Genomic DNA, 6,877 nt, shown 5'->3' with positions numbered 1-6,877 from the left:
CATGTTAACACATGCCCAGGTCATCCTTTTCATGTTAACACATGTTTCGCACAGGGACAAAGACCCACTGGCGTAGCAATATATTATAAATAGGAGGACCAGGACAGCAAGAAACCACATCATGCGCATTTTCATTTATTTAGCTTTCGGACATCAATAACTGTGTCCATCATCAGAATCTGCATTTTCAAGAGAGACAACAATTGTAAAAACTAACTACATAAGTACTGAATATATAATTACAGCGAAAATAAGAAACAAGATACACCAGCAACACAAATATAAAAGTAAAAGTCGGGAGAAAATACTACACTGAAACAAAGATATTTTGCTTACGATTTTTCTCCATAGGTGGAAAGTGGAGTATTGACTGTGTCATGTTGGCGTGACGACAAATTTACAGAGATTTGAATGCCTGGATGTCCGTTGTAGGTGGGTGAGGGAGGGGGGAGGGGGGGTAGCGTGTGCAAATTATTTCAAAGTATAGAGAGTAACTCAACTTTCATTGTTGTTTATCGTGCTACCCCCTTCTGCTCACTGCTGCAAAACCCAACGTTTTTAATTTTCAAACCATTGTTTTTAAAATGCATCTGATCCCGGTTTTTAAAAAATCGGTAAAGAAATTTCTTCGGATTCTGCTTGGGATTTCCCCCCTTTCCCTTCCGACTAAATCAGCTCGATTTGTTTAGTCCAAGGGGGAAAGGGGGAATTCCCAACAGCCAAAACCTTAGAGGATTTAAATTTAAGATTTCCACAAGTTCCTCTTCCCACCATAGGATCAATCTCAGATTTTTTGAAAACCAAATCGGGAGTAGGGATCGGGAACCTTTGTAGTTCGTTAGTAAATCATTTCTGATTCTCGGTGAAATGAAAGGGGTGGTTCTCCACTTCAGCATACAGGGCTCCACGGGTGAAGCCCCTAAAGCCCCAGTACAGTTCTGAGAGCTTCATTATAACCGATCAAATACGTAGAACAGGGGGAGTTGCGAAAAAAAGTTTCACTCCAAAAATAAAGTTTACTCGAAAGCGCTCGAAAGCCGCGAAGCGTTGTGCGGTCTGCACCCAAGAAATGTAAAAACCCCCAAAAAATACTGATGTTTTTTGTACCCTTTACTTTCAACTTTTGATTAGGCCCCCATGTAAGTTTGAGTAAAAAATTAGCCCCAAAGTATTTCACCTCTTGAAAAATTTGCAGTGGGTTTGCTCCAAATGGGGGAAGGGGGGGAATTTTTCCTTTTTGGGAAATCTAGCCTGGTTTGCTTGGGGAAAATTTAAAACCCCATGATTTTTGTCCACTGTACAACTGATTTATTGCACCCGCATGTGCCCTTTGCACATACAGTAAGCTTCCCCTGAGCAGTACAGTGAAAGCTCCACATACAGATTACATGAGACAGAATTGGAAAAACCCTTTTACAATGTATTTATAGAAATGGCAAACGGGGTCACACAAAAGACACTCCTTGTGGGCCCCCTTCCAGCTATTTTCCCAGGTTAAAAAAAAATTTTTTCCCACCCGAACTCAAATTTTTTGTTACAAAAAAGTTTTTTGAATGGGGGGGGTAATGCCCCTTTTAAAACCAATGTCATCAATTTCTAAGTATGCCATGCCCCAAATAGTATCATAAGCCTTTTCAACGCAAAGAAGGAATTCTTTTTATACGTTCCATCCTTACAAGTGCTCTGGGTCGACTCAATCTTCAAAACCAATTTTGATATGGAATCAGCACTTTTTCCTTTTCTAGCACCATGTAAACTGTAGTTTACCATTTTCCTCACTTGCAGATGCAGCGGGTGGGGGAAAATTTTGGCTGAAATTTTCCTGGTGTGGAAGCGTCCTTGCCATTTTTAAAAGGATAAAAATAATTATAGCCTTTTTTTCCTGTGGAGGGCACTGTACCCCCCCTAATATCCTATTAAATGGGTCCCAAGAACTTCTGGGGCTCTCTGGTAATGAGATATCATTTGGTAGGAAATCGTCATTTCCCTGGGGCATCTTACGGCAGAGGAAAAAGCAAGACCATCTCCTTTGCAAAAAGGAAGTTGTATGGAAGTTCTGCTGCAGAAAATCTTAAAAGCGGTGGTGCTGAGTGCTTTTTCCCAGCGTCTTTTTCACTTGTCCCAACCCATGCTAAGGGGGTCCCGGGTTTAACAAGGAAAATTGTCTCCATGACGTCCGTCGGGCCCTCTTTAGAACTCGCCGGGCCCTTGGTGGGGGTCTTTTTGTAATGTAGGTTCATCACGGGGATCGTTTCAACCCCTTAAGCAGCTTTTCTTGTCGACAATTTGTTGGATTCATCAGACCCCCCATGGATTGGAGGTGGGGTAATGCCCTATTTTTGGGGAAATGGATGTTCTGCTGCAAGGGAATTCGTGAGGGAAAGTGTTTAACCATCTTAAACCCTTGGAAATCATTCACAGATCCATGCAAACTGAGTAGATTAAAAAGTTCCCAGCCCGCAGTTAAAGTCGCCATCTCTGCACCCTTTGGCGGAATACCATTCACCTCCTCCAAAAGTTTTGGGAAAAAGGGTCGTTCCATGAAAGTCTTCCAAACCTGCCAAGTAAAAATTCACTGTAAATCGGTGAGAAAATTTGACAGGTTTTTGGAAAAGTCCCAGTTTAAATTTTGGGAAAATGGTGGGAGTGCACTTTTCAATAAACTCATCTACTTTGGGGGAAAGGACCCCAAAGGGCCCTTCCTCGGGGGTTCCCAAAAAAGTGTCCCCCAGAGGTGGCCGACCATTAAAATCTCCCAAGGTAAAAATGGATGGGGAACGCTCAAGTAGTTTTTCCAAACATTAATTTTCGATTTGTGGAGGAAGGTAGATGGGCAAAGTGTAAGGTCGTGTCAAGCCTTTTCTAAAGCCTAAAAGCAGTTTTGTTGCAGGGGGATGGCCTGGAAGGGAATATTGACGTCCTTCTGCTACTCCTCTTTGGGTCCATTGTCAGAGGTCCCATAATGGGCTTGAACTTGGAATCCTTCGGGGAAAGGGTTAAAATTTTTCCCCTGGTCAAAATTCTTGTAGCATACAAAACGGATTATTGAAGCTATCAGATATTGTAGTTTTTCCCTTTTTTGCATAAATTCCCCCTGACAGTTCCATTGGATTAGGGACCATTCTTTATATTTTTTTCTAAGGTTTTGGCAGCACCTGGGGTAAAGGTTTGCCTTACCCCTTTAAAGCTTCCCTTCCTGATCCTGGGAGTCCCTTTTTAATGGTTGTTTACCTGGGAACTATTTTCCCAAAGGTTTCCCCCTTGGGAAGGGTTTCGGGATTTTTTTCCCTGGAAAAGATTGGACCTGACCCCTTTGCTTAGGGGCATTCTGCTAGCAGCGGGGCCCTGTGGATTGGCAGCGGAGTTTTTTGCACGGGTTCGGGTTTCTTTGCCTGGGAAAAGGGGCGGCCTGAGCTTTATTTCGGGGGCATTTGCCTAGTAGCAGAGGCCCCTGTGGTGTGGTGGAGCGGAGCTGTCAGTTGAGGCCCTTTTGGGACCCTTGTGATGGCTCCAAACTTACTTGGGAGGAGGGTTCCTAAAAGACCCCTCACTCCTACCATTCTGGGGAACAAACTCACCCGAGGCAGTGTCAGCAATTTGCGACTTTAGGGGTTAAAGGAAGTAGAAAGTGTGGTTTTAAAAAGCATTGGGGGCAAGGCTGATGGGAAGGAGGATGGGATGAACCCAAGCAAATCTGTACCTTTTTTCACTGCTTTGAAGAAGCTTTAGAGTCTTTTCAGTGGTAACAGCATATTGGACCTGGACAGTTGTATCTCCTTATGACCTGTTTTTTCCCCACCCTTTAAAATACTCTTGGTTTCCCATTTTTTTTAAAAAAAGGGAAAAGGTGGCTCCATAGCCATAACCCTGGGAGTGGAAGCACCGCTAGGGGTTGGGCCCCATTGGGTTTTCCTTAGGTGGTACCCTGCCCAAATTAACCCATTCTGGGGACTAAAAGTTTAAAAGTTGAAAAAGAGCTGGTGTCGACTGTTCCAAACCATCAACTTTTTTCTTAAAAGTTTACTGCCACTACATTAAAAATTTTCTAGTTCCTCTAAAAAATTTTTTCCTCAGAATACCTCATCAGGTTCGGGAAAAAACAATTCCCCTTACATGATTTAGGGGTTTTTTGGGGGAGAACAGAAACTTTAGCCCAGGGGAAAGTCGCATATCGCACGAGCGGTACTCCTCTGGGGACGAAAAACCCTTTAAATATCAGGCTACCATTCCCCCTGTGGGGTGATGCGAGGATCACGTGACTACTTTCAAAAATTTTTTGTGTACTTCGAAAAAATCAAAATCCCCGATTTTACACCCTTTAATGGGTTTTATACAGGTACTTACTACTTACTTACTATTACTTACTATTTTCCCCCTCTTACCTGGTTGGGGGGGCCCGGGAAACCCTTATGATTCCCCTTCTTGCCTTTTGGAACGGAAAGGTTAAGTGACAATAAGTGATGTTTTTAGAGGGAAAGGTCGGGGGGGTTGTAGGTCGTCAGGAAAAAGCTAGATCTTTGTAAATTTTTAACTATACAAATTTTAATTCTTATTTCCTCACCCCCCCCCACCCTGGAGTCCAAAGAGGGGAACTAAGTTGGGGCTCAAAATTCCCCCAAAAGCCCAGGGTAAAGAGGAAATATAAGCACCCTATTACATATGATGGCAGTCGGGGCCTTGCGTACCCATGAAAGTGCCTCTTTACCCTAGCCAATTTACCAGCCGATGATTTGACCGGGCCTTGATCAAGCCCCCCGTCTAACCAGAATAAAAGGACCAAAGAGGTTTTGGTTTCTAGCTGCAGGGGGCAGCGTGAGCATCGCTCAACCTCCCGGACTCCGTCTCCTGGTAATAGGGTGCCAGCCCGGGGAAAAACCCCGTGGAGAGTTCTCCCGGGCCAAGAGGAAGAACTAGGGGGGGTACACCATCCCCTCTCATAGGGCCTTGGTGCACAGGGAAACCATTTTGTCTCATCCCTCACTGGTGACCCCCCCTAGTAGGGTAGCCCCCTGGTCCCGGTCACCAGTCATGGGGCCTCAAGCCCCCCACCGCGGCAAGGCGGTTTTTTAGGGGGGGCCTTTGAGAGCGCCAGGGGCCACCCCCCTTTCCCCCCCTGGTTTGGGTATTCCGCGTTTTGCTAGGTGGCCGCGGGCAAGCCGATGGTCGCTCTCTTTTCCATTGATGTTTAGCTGGCGGGGTGGATTAGCCAACCTTTGGGGGTTTTGAGGGGCCTTCGTTTTTTTTATTTATCTATCTATTCTTTATTACTGATTTTAAAAATTAGTCTGGTCGCAGCGGGTGTCATGTGGGCGTCATATATGGGAGGGGGGTTATGGTTTTTGTGAGGGTTAACCTGGGGACCGGGGGGTTTTTGGGGGGTTGTGTGTTTTCATTTTTTTTGTATTTCTTTTGCTTCAGTCGGGGGCCCAAGGGGTTTTTAGTCCTTTTTTTGTTTATTTTCAATTTGGAGGGTCTTTGGTTTTTAATTGGGCTTAAATGTTCCCCGTTTAATATCTTTTCTTTCTTTCATTTTTGTATTTTTGGAGTTTGAATTTGAATTGGGATAAAGAATTAAAAATTGGTTGAAATTTTGAGTTTTGTTTGTGGGTTTCACAAAACCTCAGTTTGGTGAGGTTAGGGGCTTGGTACTTTGTTTGGGTGTGTGGGGTTTTTAAAAGGGTGAAATGTTTTTTCCCCGTTTGTGTGGGGAATTTAGTGTTTTTTTGATGTGTTTGGTTAGTTTTGTCCCTGTGGTGAGTTTTGAAAGGGTTGGGCTTATTTTCCAAAGGGGTTTAAAGTGTTGTGTTCTGAATTTTTTTTTGTGAGTTTTTATAAATGTAGATTTAGGGAAGTGAGTTATTTGTGTTGTTCCATAGAAATTAGTTTGTAGGGGTAGGTTTTGGGCGATGGTGTATAAAAAAGGTTTTAAATTTGGGGAAAAAAATTCCCTGTGTTAATTTAGGTTAGGGGGGGGGTTTTTCCTAGGTGGGGTTTTTTCCCCCGGGCATGTACGTCCTGTGGTCGGGAAGTGGAGGAGGCGTGTGAATGTTCCGGAATTGTAAATGTATTCATTTGTTTTAAAGGGATGGGTTGGTAAACCTTCTGACTCTCGTGAAGGGGGGGGTATGGGTTACTTGTTTGCGGCCGGAGCAACTTCCTAAGGAGGGCGGAAGGCCCCTCCCCCTGTTTTTGGGCAGAGCCGTATTTCTACTCTGGAAAAGTTTTTTCGGGTTTGTGAGGGCCCCTTTTTTAAGCCTCTCTGCAATTGGGAACTTTCGCTACGGTCGGTTTCCCTTTATTCATGTGTGCTTCCCCGACTTGAGAGGGTTGGATTCTTTTAAAATTTTTCGGGGAATATTTTAGCCAGTTATTTGAAAATCCGTTTGGGCCCGCGGATATTGTGGGTATCGGTTTATGTGTTTTGTTTTTGTTGCTCCTGGTGTTTTTTTTAATGGGGTTTAACAATTTCCTTTTGGGGGATAGGGTGGGATTTTGAGATTGTTTAGAGTAAATTTTTTGGGAGTTGGGTTTCTGGGGGTTTGGGCGAATCGGGGGTTCTCGGGGGGAGATTGGAAATTCTGTTGACGAATTCCCCCGTGGGGAAACTCCATTCCACCGAGTCAACCCCTTTTTCGGTGGCATGGTAAATGGATGTGGCTGTCTGTCTGTCTGCGACCCCATGAGTTTCGAAGGAAATCCAACATCTTTAGGTCTCGTGTTTGAATAGTTTTTGTGCAAGGGTTTTCCCCGGTTGTTTTTTTCTACTGTGTGTTTTAATTTCGATTTGGGGTTTTCTGTATCGGGTGTGTTCTGCGTACCGTGTTTTTAAAATTGTGTAAGTGTCTGTATTTTATTTTTTGCAATTCAGATGGTATGT

Source organism: Penaeus monodon, chromosome 1 (genome assembly GCF_015228065.2).
Source record: "Penaeus monodon isolate SGIC_2016 chromosome 1, NSTDA_Pmon_1, whole genome shotgun sequence".
Lineage (NCBI taxonomy): Eukaryota > Metazoa > Arthropoda > Malacostraca > Decapoda > Penaeidae > Penaeus > Penaeus monodon.
This window is presented reverse-complemented; position numbering follows the sequence as displayed.